Consider the following 19,152-nt stretch of genomic DNA (forward strand, 5'->3'; position numbering starts at 1 on the left):
CACCAGAGCCCTGGATTGCTTTGGATATTGACCCGCGGCCACAGTCAAAGCTATCATCCCTTCTGTCGGAACGGCATCACCGGTAAACCCGATCTGGGGGAGCAAATCGGCCTCAGATGACCGCCAAGAGCAGACATTCTTGAAAAGGCGTCGTAGAACAAGATGTCGGTCGAACTTCCGTTGTCGACAAGAATGCAACGGACGTCGTAATTTGCTATATTCAAAGAAACTACGACGGCGTCGTTATGAGGGAATTGGACCCTCTGGGTGTCTTCTTCGGTAAAGGTTATAGGTTCTTCAATCTTTTCAATCTTTTGCCGCTTGGGGGATACAGCCGGTACGTTGGTTGCTTCCCGCTGGGATCCTCCCAAAATGGTGTTGACGGCATCCGACAGAGGCCAATCGTCCGGCCACTCCTTGTCGGCGACCATAGCCGGAGGTAGTTGCGTGAATGCCTCGAGAGAAGGCATCAGATGAGGAAAGGGGGAGTGGGTGCCGGATAAGATGACCGGAGGTGGATCCGTTGAGCGCTCCTTCAAGAACAAGGGTACTGTGAAGACACGCCCCTTCCTCTAGCGCCAATCCTGTTGGTGCAAAAATCTGCTTGCGTCGGAGAAGCTGGAGTCGAGGAAGTCGCGGTCGCCGTCGGGACCTGCAAAGGAAGTCTAAACTGGAGGTGGGGTTGCTCCGGCAAGACCCTCCGACGCTCAAGTCAGTTCTCTGCCTCAACAAGAATGGAGTGCTCGAATGGAGAATTTAGTAAAGTTTTTAGATAAAAAAGATGAGAGCTTAGAGAATAACGTATCTGAGGTCCCCCTTTTTATAGGCAGAGGGTGCCACAGACTGATAGCAACGTTCGTAACCATCTGGTAGTGGGCCGCCCATAGTCAGGAGGAATTTATTGCGAAGGGTAGTGGAGCAGAATCGTGGCTATCACCGTAGCTCGCCACGTGGAATCAGTTGCGAGGAGTGGAGCGGCATCCACTGTCGTGACTCATCTGGGGGTGGTGGAATTACACAGGATCCGCCGCAGGGAGTGGAACAGAATCATGGCTGTTAATATAGCCTGTCAGGGAGTGATGAGGTCGCGTAGGGTCCACCGAAGGAAGTGGAGCAGAGTCATGGCCGTTATTGTGGCCCGCCAGTGGGTCCAGAATTGTCAGTCGGAGCTTGGTTGGGGTCGGTAGCGAGGTTCGGCACCCGTAGAAGTCTGGACGAAGTCTACTCACAGTTGGGGTCGTGGGCAGAGTCCGGCTACCACAGGAGTCCAGACGGAGCCTTCCTGCAATTAAAGTCAAAAACGAAGTCCGGCTCCCGTAGAAGTCCGGAATCTTACCGGCAGTTGAAGTCGGCGGCGGAGCCCGACTCCCGTGGGAGTCCGGACGGAGTCCCTCCTGAGGTTGGAGCCGTGGACAGCCCGGCTTCCGTAGAAGTCTGGGCGAAATCCTTCTGCAGTTGAAGTTGGTGACGGAGCCCGGCTCCCGTAGGAGTCCAGGAGGAGTCCCTCTTGAGGTTGGAGCCGTGGACAGAGCCCGGCTTCCATAGAAGTCCGGGCGGAATCCTTCTGCAGTTGAAGTTGGTGACGGAGCCCAGCTCCTGTAAGAGTCCGGGCGGAGTCCCTCTTGAGGTTGGAGCCGTGGACAGAGCCCGGCTTCCGTAGAAGTCTGGGCGGAATCCTTCTGCAGTTGAAGTTGGTGACGGAGCCCGGCTCCCGTAGGAGTCCAGACGGAGTCCCTCTTGAGGTTGGAGCCGTGGACAGAGCCCAGCTTCCGTAGAAGTCCGGACGAAATCCTTCTGCAGTTGAAGTTGGTGACGGAGCCCAGCTCCCGTAGGAGTCCGGGCGGAGTCCCTCTTGAGGTTGGAGCCGTGGACAGAGCCCGGCTTCCGTAGAAGTCTGGGCGAAATCTTTCTGCAGTTGAAGTTGGTGATGGAGCCCGGCTCCCGTAGGAGTCCGGGCAGAGTCCCTCTTGAGGTTGGAGCCGTGGACAGAGCCCGGCTTCCGTAGAAGTCCGGGCGGAATCCTTCTGCAGTTGAAGTTGGTGATGGAGCCCGGCTCCCGTAGGAGTCCGGGAGGAGTCCCTCTTGAGGTTGGAGCCGTGGACAGAGCCCGGCTTCCGTAGAAGTCCGGGCGGAATCTTTCTGCAGTTGAAGTTGGTGACGGAGCCCGGCTCCCGTAGGAGTCCGGACAGAATCTTACCGACAGTTGAAGTCGGCGGTGGAGCTCGGCTCCTGCAAGGGCTGATCCTGCTGAGAACTTCGGCCGTGGGTATCTCATACCCAACAATCCTTAAGCCTGGATCAGCGTGGTTAGAGCGTCTAACTTGCAAGGTAATAGATCTGATCTATTGTTTAATACATACATTAGATGTGGTATAGAAACATGTTGATATGATCAACATGTAGTTCATGCTTTATTTATATATTTTAATTTTTGATTTAATGCTATCTAATAATCATGTAATAGAATCTTAGATCTAGGGATTATCTATTTTTAAAAAATAAATTTTGATTTATTTTAGTCTTCCACTGTATGATCTTGAAAAAATTTTAAGATCTATCCCTGAAACCCTAGATCTGGTTCCTACAATTACACTTGTCAGACCTAGGTCCAAGCTTGTCCGTAATTAAATGTTTAACATAAACCGGACACCCCCAAATCCTAAGGTGCGAGAGTACTGGCTTACATCCTATCCATAACTCATATGGCATTTTGGTTACAGACTTACTCGGAACCCTATTTAGAAGGTAACAAGCCGATTCAAGTGTATATCCCCAGAGAGAGATCGGCAGACCAGCAAACCCCATCATGGATCGAACCATGTCCAACAAGGTTCGATTCCTCTTTTCAGACACACCATTATGCTGTGGTGTTCTAAGAGGAGTCCACTGAGAGAGAATCTCATTCTCCTCAAGATATGTCAGAAACTCATTGGAAAGGTATTCACCTCCTCGATCAGATCGAAGAGTTTTAATATACTTCTCAGTTTATTTTTCTATCACATTTCAGAATAGTTTGAACATTTCAAACGACTCTGACTTATGCTTCATTAAATAGACATACCCATACCTCGATAGGTCGTCTGTGAAGGTTATGAAGTAGAAATATCCACCTCTTGCACTTGAGCTCATGGGTCCACATACATCAGAATGTACCAGACCCAAGAGTTCACTGGCTCGCTCACCTTTTCCAGTAAAAGGTGACTTGATCATTTTTTCAAGAAGACAGGACTCACAGGTTGGAAGTGATTCACAATCACAAACTTCAAGAATTCCTTCTTGAGCCAACCTGTTTATCCTGTTCTTATTGATATGACCTAGCCTACAGTGCCAAAGGTTGACATCTGACACATTATCTATTCTAGGATATTTATCGGAGGTTTGAACCACATTAACAGGCTATGACAGTAAGTAAATTCTATTATCTAGTTGTCCAACAAACATTGTAACACCATTCAAAATGATATTGCAAACATTTCTTTTTATTAAAAATTGATAACCGTACATGGCCAAAAGGCCTACAAAAATAATATTTAATAAAAAGCTTGGACAATAGTGATATTCACTTAGAATTACATTACAAGAATTGATTACAGGGTTCATGATTCCTAAAGCTAGAACTGAAACTTTGCTTCCATCTCCAATGTTCAGGAACCTCTCGCCATCATCAAATCTCCTACTGACCTGCAGACCCTGCATCGAATTGCAAATATGATAAGGGCTTCCGATATCCAATACCCAGGTAGTAGTATCGCAAATGAAAAAGTTGCAAGGTGTTATCATATAATTACCTTACTTCTTCTTTGGCCTATTTGGGTCTAGGGAGGCAATGTATAGAGGATAGTTCCTCTTTCGGTGCCCCTGCTTCTTGCAAAAGAAGCACTCCGCCTGGCTCTGGTCAGGCTTGCGCTTCTTGGTCTGATCCTATGCAGACGTCCCAGCATGCGGCTGTACCTTCTTATTCTTCTTCTTCTTGTTCTTCTTCTCTTTCTTAAAAGGTCGACGACCAGAAGAAGACCCTCTCACAACATTCACCGACTCCTTATGGAGCTGGTGGTCCTTCTCAAAGTTCTGTAGCAACCCCAACAAGCCATAGTAGTTCACTGCAGGCTTTGTCATTCAAAAATGAGTAAGGAAGGGGAGGAAGGACTTGGGCAATGAATTAAGGATCGCATCCTTACCGAGTTGCTCATGCAGGGGAAAGCCCAGTTTACTTAGGTGCTCAATCATTTCAATCATGTACAATACATGATCAGTGACTGAGACCCCATCTCTCATTCGAGCATTGAAAATGGCACAACTAGTTTTGTGCCTTTCAACATCGTCAAGCGTGCCAAAGGAGTCGTTCAATATTTGAAGCATCTCCTGCGGCTGGACATTCTCGACCCTGCAGCTGAACTCATCATTCATTGCCGCCAGCATAATGCACCGAACGGTGGTGCGGTCATTGAGCCACTTCTGGTAAGTATCTCGGACTGTCCCTCTAGCATTCGGGGCTGGCTCCTCAGGTGTCGGATCCGTTACTATATAAAGGATCCGCTCATGCTCAAGGATGATTTTTAATTTTCGATACCAGCTATCAAAATTAGGTCCCATGAGCTTGTCATTATCTAATAATGATCAGAGCGACAGGGTAGTGGCTATAGCTACATAAAAGAAAATCAGACCTTAATTAGTACATAAATTATTAATACTAAAGATTTGGACTTTAGTCTTAAGTTTCTCCCAGTATTTTTACTAACTGGTAGCCTCAATCTCCAATTCGAAGAATTACTTTAATTCCTTAGTAGGTACTAGAATCCATACAGACTACACACGAGCCCAACTTTAGTTGGTCAACCCATGTGCATCTATGGGTAGGTTCATAACCAATTATTTCTCTAAACAACTTCTAGTAATTAATTTTGCCCCAGAACCTAATCAGTAGGCTTTGGCCTCCACTGAAAAGATCTGGTTAGGTCCAACTATTAACATGACTTGATTTGGTGAATCGGACCAATAAATGATCAAGCCCGACTTTGGCCGGCCAACCTGACCACCATCAGAAAGACTCAAACCAAATTATCATACTATGAATGATAATTCCATTAGTCAATAAGCACCAGGCCTTTGGGCCTCCAATGATTATTAAACTAATGGACTCATTATCACTCACTTAATGGGAGGCTATGACTTAGTTATCACTATAACTTAATCATTTTAGGGACCTAATAATTTTGAAGATTTTATTAAAGGATAGAAGAGAAAAAATTAACCAGCCAATTTCAATCCTCCCACTGACTTCACCAAGTCAGATTAAAAGGATTTAATTAAAGCTGGCATTAGGAGCACCTAAATCAGTCACACTGATTTACCTAATGACATGGGTGAGCCCTAATCACCAAGTGATCTAATCAAAATCTAACTCACTAGGTTGGCCAGGTAAGTGAGATCAGTGGTGGGGATATATCATTAACTTGTCAGAAATCGCATCAATGCGAGTAGCTCCCACTTAAGAACCACTGGTCAAACTACCGAACTTACCTTAGACACCAACCGGTTCATTAGTTTTAATTTGATCAACTTAGTAAATTAGGTTCCACCGCATAGCCATGAATTAAGTCCATCTTGGTCTAGTTAAAGACATGGACCCATTCAACTACAACTATTGGAGTCGAGTCTAGAGTATCCTTGACCTAATCTAATTCAACTTTTGATTAGATTTGACCAATTACTCTAATTTAGTCCATTTCTTTAAGCTAACCTTAGGTCTAACCCAATTATGGACCTAATCCATCTAACCCATTGACCCACAAGTTTATGCAATTGTCTTAGGTCTTAATTCATAATTCTAGACCAACTTGACAACACTTAATTCTTTTAATTAAGTATTTGGGCTGATGGGTCAGGGTTTGGTATTTCGAAAATAATTTTCAAATTTGAAAGGTTTTATTTTCTGTTCACCAAATATGTTGATTCATTTCACAAATAGATCAGCACATTTCATAAATAGCAATCCTATTGCTAATTACATAACAGAAAATAACTCAATCAAAATAAATCATGAATATTCTTTTAGACCTAATCTAACACATTCATGATAAATTTTACAATGGAACTTTTACAATTAAGTCCTTTCGCTGCTTCATCTGCATGGGATATAATTGCAGCGGTACCCCTATCGCCATAAGAGACCCCATCAAATGGGAGGAGAGGGCCTTTAAACCCTACTTTTCTCCTATGACCGGATAGCCATGGCAACCAACCCAATTCGATTACTTGCTACTTGGATCAAGTATATCTAAATATAACAATTTCAAAATTTAAATTTCAAATTTTAAATTTTAAATTTTAAATTTTGAATTTCAAATTTCAAATAAATTTCAAATTTCAAATTTTTAAATTTCAAATTTTGAATTTTAAATTTGGAATTTTAAATTTGAAATTTTAACCAAATTTTAAATTTCAAATTTTGAATTTTAAATTTTTGAATTTTGAATTTCAAATTTCAAATTTTAAAATTTAAAATTTAAATTTTAAATTTTAAATGTTTGAATTTTGAATTTCGAACAACTTTTAAAATTTAAATTTCAAATTTTAAATTTAAACTTTTAGATTACAACTTAATCTATGCATGCAAATTCATATATCATATCTTAGAACCTGCTCTGATACCATTTGAAGCAAAATTTGAGAGCAGGGGTAAAATGGTAATTTTAAAACTTTTTCAAAATCACTATTTTACAGTGAAAATAATTAATTAACATATATTTATCCTACACTAGGACCTAGATATGATATACAGCATGCATGGATTTAAATTTGAATTTCGAATTTGAATAGTAAACACTTTACTGTTCTGTGTTCAGAACATGATACCTTTGTGCGGATAGTCGATCACCGTAATTTGATCACTACTGATAGAGTCTGATCATCGTGATGCAACCATACAGCACATCTGGCCTCTGTGGATCGTCCACACGAGGCTCCCGATCTGATCGGCTCCTCACGAGTGCTAGCTCGTTGTAGAGCCCTTTCAACGATCGATGCTGATCGAACTCCTTCGATCAATGTCTGCTGATTTTTTAGATACTCTGAATCATCAGTAGATGTGCTTGAGAGGATGTTGAAAATCTTCTTAAAATTTGATGGGCTCACGACACTCGTAGCTCACCTTCTCACTTCTCGAACCCCAGGCTGAAACCCTAGGGAACTCACTGGAAACCCTGCGCCCAGTTATTTTTTCTTTTCTTTCTTTTTCTCTTGGAAGGATATGGACTTCCTACTTGTGCACAAGACTTCCTCATGCCCCACTCTTTTTCTCCAAAAAATTCTACACATGCCTCACCTTTCTCCTCCTTTTAAAACAACGTCGAACGTGTCTTATCCGTGTGAGAGGATAAAGATAAGTGGTTTCACATTTGAATTCAAATCAAATTTGAATTCAAATATAAAACCAACTCATCCCTATCCACTTGGGCATGAGAAGAGAAGGGACATGAGTTGATTTGTGCATGGAGAGTTTATATGAGAAACACTTTCTCGTGTAAAATATGGGGCGCATGGATTAGTTGGTTGCTCATTCAAATTCAAACTTTCTTTTGAATTTGAATGGCCAACCAACTTATTTTTATCCAGATAATTGGAACACAAGGGTGGGTGTGGGATACCTTCTGTGTGGAGAAAATTCATGAGAAGTTGCTTCTCGTGAATTCAAATATGTGCAGAAGAAGTAAGGTGGCGTTGGGAGAAAGGTCAAGATGGTTTGAACCTAATTGAGCCAACCTAATCTAAATAGGTTAAGCACAATTAGACTAAATTAAATCTAACTTAATTAGACTTAACTAGGCTTAATAAAATCTTAATCAAATCAGAAATTGATTAAACCCAACCCCTGATCAAATCAGGGATCAAACCATCTTGACGATTAGGTCAACTCTTAACCTAATCGGGTCAAACCCAACTGAATCCAATTCAATTGGATTTGATCCAAAAATAATTACTTAATTAAATTGAGTTAATTAGTAATCAAATTACTAATTAAATCTCTCATAAATATTGAGTCCAAATCCGATAGGCAATCGGATATCAAAGTCCATCAATATGAAACCTTGATCGTAGAGTCCCAAACCAGTGGGACTCTTGACCCCGGTACCCAAAATGTGTGGGACTTGTGATCAGAGAATCTTGATTCTCGATCACAGAGTCTCAGATATGTAGGACTCATAGTCCACGAATATTAGGACTCTTTATCAGCCATCAGATCAGATAGGAACCTTTAATGTGGGTGACCCTGCAGGTTCGAACCAAGTCGGTAGCATAGGAACCAATTTCTGTACTAATCGAAGTGACCATCTAGCAATGGTACCCGACGTTCGGATAGGTCGAATAGTCACAATCACAACACTCAGAACCTACGTGAATATGGTTACTATATAATTCATCCCTTTTGACCCTTGTGTTTAGGATGACTCAGGGTTAAACTGTCAACCCTGATTAGATCATCCGAGTCGTGCTCAACTCAATCAGTCCTGTGACTCCTCACTAGGATTATCCTGACCAAGATTTTGCTAAATTGAAATATGACTATACACAGCTCCTAAACTGGAGTGGTCAATCCCATCTTGACACACGCACCGACAAGTCAAGTACTTGACTACACCCAGCAGCCTTCCATCACTGAATTAGAAATTCAGATAGTCCAGTGCCTAACTGCAGTGAGTTGCTTGCAAGTCACCATGGCGGTCTCAGATCGGAGGGACATTTATACCCATATCCCATCAGAGCAAATCTTGACAGCAGAAATAGCTCCAGAGTCGGTCACGTTCAGTGCAGATGTACCCTTACATCTCACTTGTATGCCATACCGGTGTCTCCACACTCTTTGGTTAAGAGGACAACCAACCTATATGGCACACAATGACCTATGCTTGATAAACATTGTTGTCCTTGGTAACAACGTATCATTTGGTCGCGAACAGATTTAAGGACTTGTTGGTGCAAAAATTCGCTTACGTCGGAGAAGCTAGAGTTGCGGTCGCCGTCGGGACCTGCAAAAGAAGTCTAAATCGGAGATGGGGTTGCTCCGACAAGACCCTCCAATACTCAAGTCAGTTCTCTACCTCAACAGAAATGGAGTGCTCGAACAGAAATTTTAGCAGAGTTTCTAGATAAAAATGAGAGCTTATAGAATAACGTATCTGGGGTTCCCTCTTTTATAGGCGGAGGGGGCAACAAACTAATAGCGATGCTGTAACCGTCTGGCAGTGAGCCACCCATAGTCAGGAGAAGTTTGTTGCGAAGAGTAGTGGAGTGGACCCATGGCTATCACCGGGGTGTGCCACGTGGAGTCTGCCACGAGGAGCGGAGCGGCGTCCGTTGTCGCGACTTGCCAGAGAATTGAAGAATCGCACGGTATCCATCGCAGGAAGTGGAGCAGGATCGTGGCCATTATTATGGCCTGCCAGGGAGTGATGGAACCATGTGGAATCCATCGCAGGAGGTGGAGTAGAGTCATGGAGTGATGGAGCCGCATAGAATCTGCCGCAGGGAGTGGAGCAGAATCGTGGCCGTTACTGCAGCGCACCAGGAAGTGAAGGTCTGCCGGCTGAAGTCCGGCTGGAGTGTCTGGCGGAGAGAGGTAGTTAGCCATCCATCTGAGAGGAGCTCGGAGTCCGGCTCCCGTAGGGGTCTGGGCGGAGTCTTCCTGCGATTAAAGTCAAGGGCGAAGTCCGGCTCCCATAGGAGTCCGGACGAAGCTTACCAGCGGTTGAAGTTGGGGATGGAGCCCGGCTCCCGTAGGAGTCTGGGCAGAGTCCACTTGCAGTTGGAGTTGTGGGCGGAGTCCGGCTCCCATAAGAGTCCGGATGAAGCTTACCAGCAGTTGAAGTTGGGGACGGAGTCTGGCTCCCGTAGGAGTCCGGGCGGAGTCTACTTGCAGTTGGAGTTGTGGGCAGAGTCCGGCTCCCGTAGGAGTCTGAACGAGGTCTGTCTGCAGTCGGAGTTGGGGACGAGGCCCGGCTCCCATAGGGGTCCGGGCGGAGTCTTCCTGCAATTAAAGTCAGGGGAGAAGTCCGGCTCCCGTAGGAGTCCGGACGAAGCTTACCAGCAGTTGAAGTTGGGGACAAAGCCTGGCTCCCGTAGGAGTTCGGGCGGAGTCTACTTGCAGTTGGAGTTGTGGGCGGAGTCCGGCTCCCGTAGGAGTCCAGACGAGGCTTACCAGCAGTTGAAGTTGGGGACGGAGCCCGGCTCCCGTAGGAGTCCGGACGGAGTCTACTTGCAGTTGGAGTTGTGGGCGGAGTCTGGCTCCCGAAGGAGTCCGGACGAGGTCTGTCTGCAGCCGGAGTTGGGGATGAGGCCCGGCTTCCGTAGGGGTCCGGGTGAAGCCTTTCAGCAGTTGAGGTCGGGAATGAAGTTCGGCTCCCATAGGAGTCCGGACGAAGTCTCCCTGTAGCTGGCGAGATCAGGCTCCCGTAGGAGTTTGGTCAAAGTCTACCTGCAATTAAAGTCAGAGGCGAGGTCCGGCTCTCATAGGAGCCCGGATGAAGTTTACCTGCAAGCGAAGTCGGGGGCGGAGTCCGGCTCCCATAGGAGTCCAGACGGAATTTACCTGTAAGTGAAGTCATGGGCAGAGCTCAGCTCCCGTAGGAGTCTGGGTGAAGCCTTTCAGCAGTTGAGGTCGGGAATGAAGTTTGGCTCCCGTAGGAGTTCGGACGAAGTCTCCCTGTAGCTGGCGAGATCAGGCTCCCGTAGGAGTCCGGTCAAAGTCTACCTATAATTAAAGTCAGAGGCGAGGTCCGGCTCTCGTAGGAGCTTGGACGAAGTTTACCTGCAAGCGAAGTCAGGGGCGGAGTCCGGCTCCTGTAGGAGTCCAGACGGAATTTACCTGTAAGTGAAGTCGTGGGCGGAGCTCGGCTCCCGTAGGAGTCCGGGTGAAGCCTTTCAGCAGTTGAGGTCGGGAACGAAGTTCGGCTCCCGTAGGAGTCCGGACGAAGTCTCCCTGTAGCTGGCGAGATCAGGCTCCCGTAGGAGTCCGGTCAAAGTCTACCTGCAATTAAAGTCAGAGGCGAGGTCCGGCTCTCGTAGGAGCCCAGATGAAGTTTACCTGCAAGCAAAGTCGGGGGCGGAGTCCGGCTCCCGTAGGAGTCCGGACGGAATTTACCTATAAGTGAAGTCGTGGGCGGAGCTCGGCTCCCATAGGAGTCCGGGTGAAGCCTTTCAGCAGTTGAGGTTAGGAACGAAGTTCAGCTCCCGTAGGAGTCCGGACGTCGTGAAGAATCCGGTTGGTGCTGGCGGGGTCCTGCTCGTCGACAAAACTTGGGAGTGTGGTGGAGGCTCGACTGTTTGGGAGGTTCGAAGAGACGTTGCCGGAGGTCGAAAGTCAGTTGGATCCCCAGAGGGTCACTCCCATCATGAACTTCGGCTAGGGGGTATTTTATACCCAACACCAGTCCCCCTACTTTCGAGTTCGAATTTCGAATGAAGAAAGTACACAAAGATCGTCGCAGCCAAAGTTCTCCCCTTGACGTCCGCGTGCGACTGTCCTCAGATATGTTGGCATTTAATGCGCGCATGCTGGAGCCTTTTTTCGATTAGGGCGACTCGAAGAGTCTTTTCGGAACTCCCACCGGGACGTGATCCCAAGCATCCTGCCATGAAAGTTTGCAAATGGTCAACCTCAGGTCGCGACGAGTGGGACACGCGGGACATGTGGTGGGCACTGGTTGGCCTAGGGACACCTGCCACCATAATTGCGCCAGGCTCCGTTGCCTATTTAAAGCCCCCACCCTTCCTCCAGGGGCTTCACTTCACATGAGGGACGACATCTTTTTTTTGCCTGAGAGCTTAGCCACTCAGCCACTCCATCGGTGCCCCTTCCAACTCTGAGCATCCTCCGCACCGGTCTTTGCCATCTTCGCCGGCTCTTTGTCGTCTCCAGTCCCCCGATTCCTCTCTAAGGGGTTCCCCCATCAGGGTCTCCACTCCGGAGGCCAACCTCAAGAGGATGCCACGGACTTGGAAGAGTGCAAGGAGGAGAACGGCAGTCTGCGAGTTCTCCGATTATCAAACTGCCGCTAAGGGTTCCCATCGCTTTAAAGGGGGCTCGAGGGAGAATTCTTTCAACAACAGGGGTTTAATAATGGGGACAACCGATGAAGGCGTTCTGCCTGAGAATTTTAGAGTAGCTGGATGGGGTGACACCGGTCAAGGGGGCAGAGCTGTCGTCACAAGCCATGGCGGGATCCTTGATGTCGTCGGGACCGAGGGACCAGAAGCGGTCGGCACCGACGGTGGGGTAGTAAAACTTGTTGCGGGGATGGTGGAAGTAGCGCATGCCGACCTTGCCGGAACACTTAGGACGGCAGTTGTCATGGAGCATTCGGTGATGGCGCATATCTCCGGCGCCATCGCCGCCTCCGGGATAACTCTGGTTCTTCTTGAAACAGGTCGTCGTCGCTGCTGTCGTTGCCTTTGCCGCCCCCTGAATTCTATCCCATCCTTTTCCCCATAGGGTTGGGATTTCGGAGATGGAGCGGGATGAGGCGGGGGGAGAGAGCCGAGAGGTTTATCACACGCACTGGAAAATACGGCTGGGAAGGACAGAAACGGGAAGAAAAGTTTACAGCTTGAAGTGGCCTCCGGTGTATCCCTTCCGAGCCATGTTTTCGAGCCTTGTAATAATGTATTCTTTTCTGGCCCTCCAGGTCTTGTAACGTACATCTTGTTAGTCAAAAAATGAGAAGGTGATTTTGTTATCTCGTTCGTACTTTGCGTCGAATTGTTGTGTGCCGAACTTTTTCCTTTACCGTTGTTATTGTTGTATTCCCTTCTTTTTTTTTTTTTTTTTTTGACATCGTCCGTAGGTTACCGATGGTTGTAACGCCGGCTCGCCTCTTTTACTCATGTGTTGAATTATCATTTGCCGAGCTTCTTTTCGACCTTTGTGTCGTTCGGAGGAACCCGATTGTCAACGTATCGACCCATCTTTTTCGCCTATGGCCGCTCGAGTTTGGTGTCCCCATCAGGGCTCCAGCACGGAGGTCTGAGCTTTCATCACCTTAAGGAAGTCATCTCATCTTGGGCTTGCCTTGAAAGCTTCCGTGAAGGCCGGGGTTCTCTGCATCCTAGACGCTATTTGTTTTCCATTCATCGCTGGCGTAGTCCATCGCTTTTCCTTTTAACTTCTTTCTCCTTTTTCTTTTTCGAGTGGGATTTTTTCCTCCGCTCTTGGTGGGGCTGCGGGAGTTTGGCTCCCGTAGGTGAAGCCGGGGCGAGGTCTGGCTCCCGTGGGAGTCCGAACGGGGTCTCCCTGCAATTGAAGTCAGGCAAAATTTGGCTCCCGTAGGAGTCCGGGCAGAGCTTACCAGCGTTCGAAGTCGAGGACGAAGCTTGGCTCCCGTAGGAGTCCAGATGGAGTTTGCCTACAGCCGAAGTTGGAGGAGGAGTCTGGCTCCCGTAAGAGCTCGGACGGAGCTTGCCTGCAGTTGAGGTCGGAGACGGAGTCCGGTTCCCGTAGGAGTCCGGATGGAGTCTTCTTACGATCAGAGTCGAGGGTGAAGTCCGGCTCCCGTAGGAGTCCGGACGGAGTTTTATCACGAAGGGGCCGCTGGGGAAGGTCCCTCTTTTTCTCATCTAGTCTTGAATGACCAAACCTTATTGATGTCGGGGTGAGGTTCTTTCCCTATTTTTGTCGTAACAAGTTTTAGCTCTGGTTAGGGCGAGGTTCGCCTCTTGTCCCTAACACGGCTGTAGGGGCACACATGGGCATCACTGGGCCCCTCCCCCCATCCGGTCTAAAGAGAACCAGACCTTCGACTTTGCTCAAGTTAGGGCGAGGTTCTCCTCCTGTCCCTAACAGGGCTGTGAGGGTGCATATGGGCGTTGCAGGGCCTCTCCCCCCATCCGGTCTAAAGGGAACCGAGCCTTCGACTTTGCTCGAGTTAGGGCGAGGCTCTCCTCCTATCCCTAACAGGGCTGTGGGGGCGCATATGGACGTTACAGGGCCTCTCCCCCCATCCGGTCTAAAGAAAACTAGGCCTTCGACTTTGCTCAAGTTAGGGTGAGGTTCTCCTCCTGTCTCTAACAGGGCTGTGGGGGCGTATATGGGCATTGCAGGGCCTCTCCCCCCATCCGGTCTAAAGGAAATCGGGCCTTCAACTTTGCTCAAGTTAGGGCGAGGTTCTCCTCCTGTCCCTAACAGGGCTGTGGGGGCGCATATGGGCGTTGCAGGGCCTCTCCCCCATCCGGTCTAAAGGGAATCGGGCCTTCGATCTTGTCGAGATGAGGTTCCCCTCTTGCTTCTGATACAATTTGTTTGGATTGTTCTGTAGATGTAGGATAGTGCCAAAGACATGTAGATATACAACTTTTAATTAAAATAAAATTATTGGTAGTACATCCGTAAGTTTTTTGAGCTCCATGGTCGCGGGAGGTCGGCTCCTCCGAGCTCCTTAAGATAATAACTTCCGAGCCGAACTACTTCTTTGACCTCATACGGACCTTCCCAGTTTGGGGTGAGTTTCCCTCGATCCTGAGGTTGCGAGACAGCGGCTCGTCGAAGCACTAGATCTCCTGCTCTAAAGACTTTGTTCTTGACCCGAGAGTTGTAATAGCGAGCGACTTTCTGTCTGTAGGCTGCCATTCGAACCTGAGCTATCTCCCGCCTTTCTTCCAGCAGGTCGAGGTTGGCTTTAAGACCTTGCAAATTTTGATGTTCGTCGAATGCCACGACTCGTGCCGACGGGAGTTTAAGCTCAATTGGGATGACGGCCTCCGTACCGAAGGCTAAAGCAAAGGGGGTCTCCCCTGTGGGCAGCCTTTGGGTAGTTCGATACGCCCACAATACATGATAAAGTTCGTCCATCCAAGTTCCCTTCGCCTTTTCGAGCCTTGTTTTAATCCCCTGTAGAAGGGTTCTGTTAGTCACCTCAGCTTCGCCGTTCGCCTGAGGAGGGGCTACTGATGTGAAATTATGGGAGATGTTTAGATCTTCACAGAATTTGGTGAATTTCGCTCCCTCGAATTGCCGCCCATTATCAGTGATTAGGGTCCTAGGCAGACCGAACCTGCACACGATCGACTTCCAGACAAAATCTTGCACTTTTGCCTTTATGATTTTTGCTAGTGGTTCGGCTTCAACCCATTTGGTGAAGTAGTCGATCACTACAAAGAGGAACTTTCTCTGCCCAGATGCCATGGGAAAGGGGCCAAGGATGTCCATCCCCCACTGTGCAAAAGGCCATGGGGCACTCAAGGGTGTGAGCTCGGTGGTGGGCTGTCTCTGGATGTTGGCATATCTCTGGCATCGATCATACTTTCTGACATATTCAATCGAATCATGATGCATTGTCGGCCAGTAATATCCTTGGCGGAGCAACTTGTGGGATAAAGATCTAGCCCCCAAATGGTTTTCGCAGATCCCTTCATGTACCTCCCACAAGGCGTAGTCAGCTTCTGAAGGCCAAAGACATTTCAAAAGAGACAAAGAGTATGATCTCTTGTACAACTTGCCCTGATAAAGGATGTATCGGGAGGCTTGATTTCTGAGCTTCTGAGCCTCTTTCCCATCTGGGGGAGAACCCCATCTCTGAGATAGGTTGTCAGTGGGTCGACCCAGCTGGGCTCGTGGTCAATTTCCATCACGGGCTGCGATTCTTCTGTGCTCTGGCACTTTAGAACTTCAAAAAGAATACCCTTGGGCAATTCGGCCGGAGCCAATGTTGCCAGCTTGGAGAGAAGGTCAGCCCTGATATTTTTTATCCTCGAAATCTATCTGATGTTGAAGCTGCTGAAGGCGGAGATGAGCTCCTTTACCCTTTCAAGGTATTTAGTCATGCTGTCCTCCCGCGCTTCGTAACTTCCGTTGACTTGTCCCACTACTAGTTGAGAGTCGCTGTGGACCCGAAGTCGATCTATTCCCAGCTCTTTGGTGATCCTCAGTCCCGCGATCAGAGCTTCATATTCCGCTCTGTTGTTCATTGCGGAGAACTCAAAATGCAGAGCATACTCTGCGACGATTCCCTCCGGACTGATCAAGATCAGGCCCGCACCCGCGCCTGACATGTTGGAAGACCCGTCCACATAGAGGGCCCAGAAGTGATCAGAGGGATCCGCTTCTTCTTTGGGGGAGTTCGATCGGGGCTCCAGGCCATCAATTTTGCTCTATTCAGATTCGGCCTCCTCAGGGATAGTACACTCCATTATGAAATCTGCCAATATTTGGGCCTTCACTGCTGGCCTGGGTCGATAGTTGATGTCGAATTCTGTGAGCTCGATTACCCATTTTGCCATCCTCCCGGAGGCATCCGCCCAGTGCAAAATCGCCTTGATCGGTTGATCGGTGAGCAGCATCACGGTGTGCCCTTGAAAGTAGGGTCGAAGCCTCCGGGCTGCAATCAACAAGGCGTAAGTCAGTTTTTCTAATTTGGTATACTTGATCTCGGCATCTCTCAACGCGCGACTGACGTAGTAGATTGGCCGTTGGACTTTCACTTCTTCTTTGACAAGGACAGCCGCGAGGGCCATGGGAGAGACTGCCAGGTATAAAAACAGTTCCTCCCCAGGCTCCGATTTTGCCAGCAGTGGGGGTGAGCCGAGGTAGCTCCTCAGTTCTTCGAACGCCTGTTGGCACTAAGAGGTCCAACAGAAGTTCTTCGGCTGCTTGAGGATTTGAAAGAAGGGTAAGCACCGTTCGGATGACCTTGCGATGAAGCGATTCAGGGCCTCCACCCTCCCTGTGAGGCACTGAACCTCTTTTATCGACATTGGGGTGGCCATCTCCTGGATGGTGCAATTTTTTTCTGGATTGGCCTCAATCCCGCGCCCCGACACCATGAAGCCCAGGAACTTTCCCGAGATTACTCCAAAAGCGCATTTAGTTGGGTTCAGCTTCATTCTATATTTTCGAAGAGCGTCGAAGGTCTCCTCGAGGTCGGCGACGTGATCCATGGAAGATTTACTTTTTATGAGCATATCATCCACGTAGACCTCCATGTTGCGACCGATTTGCTCCTTGAAGATTTTGCTCACCAACCGTTGGTAGGTTGCGCCCGTATTTTTGAAGCCGAAAAGCATGACCCTGTAACAGTAAAGGCTACGGTTAGTAATGAAAGTGGTCTTTTCTTCATCTTCCGACACCATCCTGATTTGATTATAGCCAGAGAATGCATTCATAAAGGAGAGGAGCTCATGGCCTGAGGTCGCATCCACCAGTTGATCGATCCTGGGAAGGGGGTAGCTGTCCTTCGGACAGGCCTTATTCAACTTCTTGAAGTCTATGCACATCCTTCACTTGCCGTTTGCTTTTTTGACTAGGACAATGTTGGAAATCCAATCAGGATAATTGACTTCCTTAATGAATCCGGCTTTAAGGAGCTTGTCCACTTCCTCGGCTATCGCCTTCTGCCTCTCTAGCGCATGACCTCGGATCTTTTCTTTCATCGATCGATGCTTTGGATTGACAGCCAGGTGGTGCTCCATGACTTCTGTGTCAATCCCCGGTATGTCTGCTAGAACCCAAGTGAAAACATCCATATTCTTTTGTAAAAAATCGACGAGACGCATCCGCACCTCCTCCCCCAGGTTGGAGCCGATCATCGCCACATGCTCCGCATTCCCGTCGTTCAAAGGGATCGGTACCAGATCTTCAATTGGAACGCCCGTCTCTTCAGTGAGGTCGTCGCGAGCGTCCAGTCCATCGACTGGACAGGGGTCAGATTGGTCGCTTTTTTGCAAGGCTATGTTGTAGCAGTGTCTAGCCAGGGCTTGGTCTCCTCGGACCTCTCCGATCCTCTGGTTGGTGGGGAATTTAACTTCAAATGGTAGGTTGATACGACGGCTCAGAGAGCGTTGAGGCCAGGTCGGTCGAGGATTGCGTTGTAGGCTGACGGCACCTTCACCACCAGAAAATTCACCAGAGCCCTGGATTGCCTTGGATATCGACCTGCGGCCACAGCCAAAGTTATTATTCCCTCCGTCGGAACAACGTCACCGGTAAACCCTACCAGAGGTGAGCTAATCGGCCTCAAATGGCCGTCAAGGATGGACATTCTTGAAAAAGCATCGTAGAATAAAATATCGGCCGAACTTCCATTGTCGACAAGGATGCGGCGGACGTCGTAATTTGCTATATTCAAGGAAACTACAACCACGTCGGCGGACGTCGTAATTTGCTATATTCAAGGAAACTACAACCACGTCGTTGTGAGGGAATTGAACTCCCTGAGCGTCTTCTTCAGTAAAGGTTATGGGCTCCTCAATCTTTTGTCACTTAGGGGGTACGGCCAGTGCGTCGGTTGCTTCCTGCCGGGATCCTCCTGAGATGGTGTTGGCAAAATCCATCGGAGGCTGATCGTCCGACCACTCCACGCCGGCGACCATTGCCAGAGGATGTGGGGCCTGGAAACCAGAGGCAAGACCGGGGCCCGAGACATAGCTACGGAGGCTGTGGGTCGTCGTGTGGATACTTCGCAAGAAGACATCGGGCGAGGATCCAGTGGGGGGAAGAAGGAGCGGATGTCAGAGAAGATAACCAGAGGCGGTTTCGTTGAGCGCTCCTTTAAGAACAAGGGTATTGCGAAGGTTCGGCCCCCCTTCCTCTAGCGCCAATCCTGTTGGTGCAAAAATCCGCTTACGCCGGAGAAGCTGGAGTCGCGGTCGCCGTCGGGACCTGCAAAAGAAGTCTAAACCGGAGGTGGGCTTGCTCCGGCAAGACCCTCCGACGCTCAAGTCAGTTCTCTGCCTCAACGGGAATGGAGTGCTCGAACAAAAATTTTAGCAGAGTTTCTAGGTAAAAATGAGAGCTTATAGAATAACGTATCGGGAGTTCCCCCTTTTATAGGCGAAGGAGCAACAAACTGATAGCGATGCCTGTAACCGTCTGGCAGTGGGCCATCCATAGTCAGGAGAAGTTTGTTGCGAAGAGTAGTGGAGTGGACCCGTGGCTATCACCGGGGTGTGCCACGTGGAGTCTGCCACGAGGAGCGGAGCGGCGTCCGTTGTCGTGACTTGCCAGAGAATGAAAGAATCGTGCGGTATCCATCGCAGGAAGTGGAGCAGGACCGTGGCCATTATTATGGCCTGCCAGGGAGTGATGGAACCGTGTGGAATCCATCGTAGGAGGTGGAGCAGAGTCATGGAGAGATGGAGCCGCATGGAATCTGCCGCAGGGAGTGGAGC

Source organism: Elaeis guineensis, chromosome 3 (genome assembly GCF_000442705.2).
Source record: "Elaeis guineensis isolate ETL-2024a chromosome 3, EG11, whole genome shotgun sequence".
Lineage (NCBI taxonomy): Eukaryota > Viridiplantae > Streptophyta > Magnoliopsida > Arecales > Arecaceae > Elaeis > Elaeis guineensis.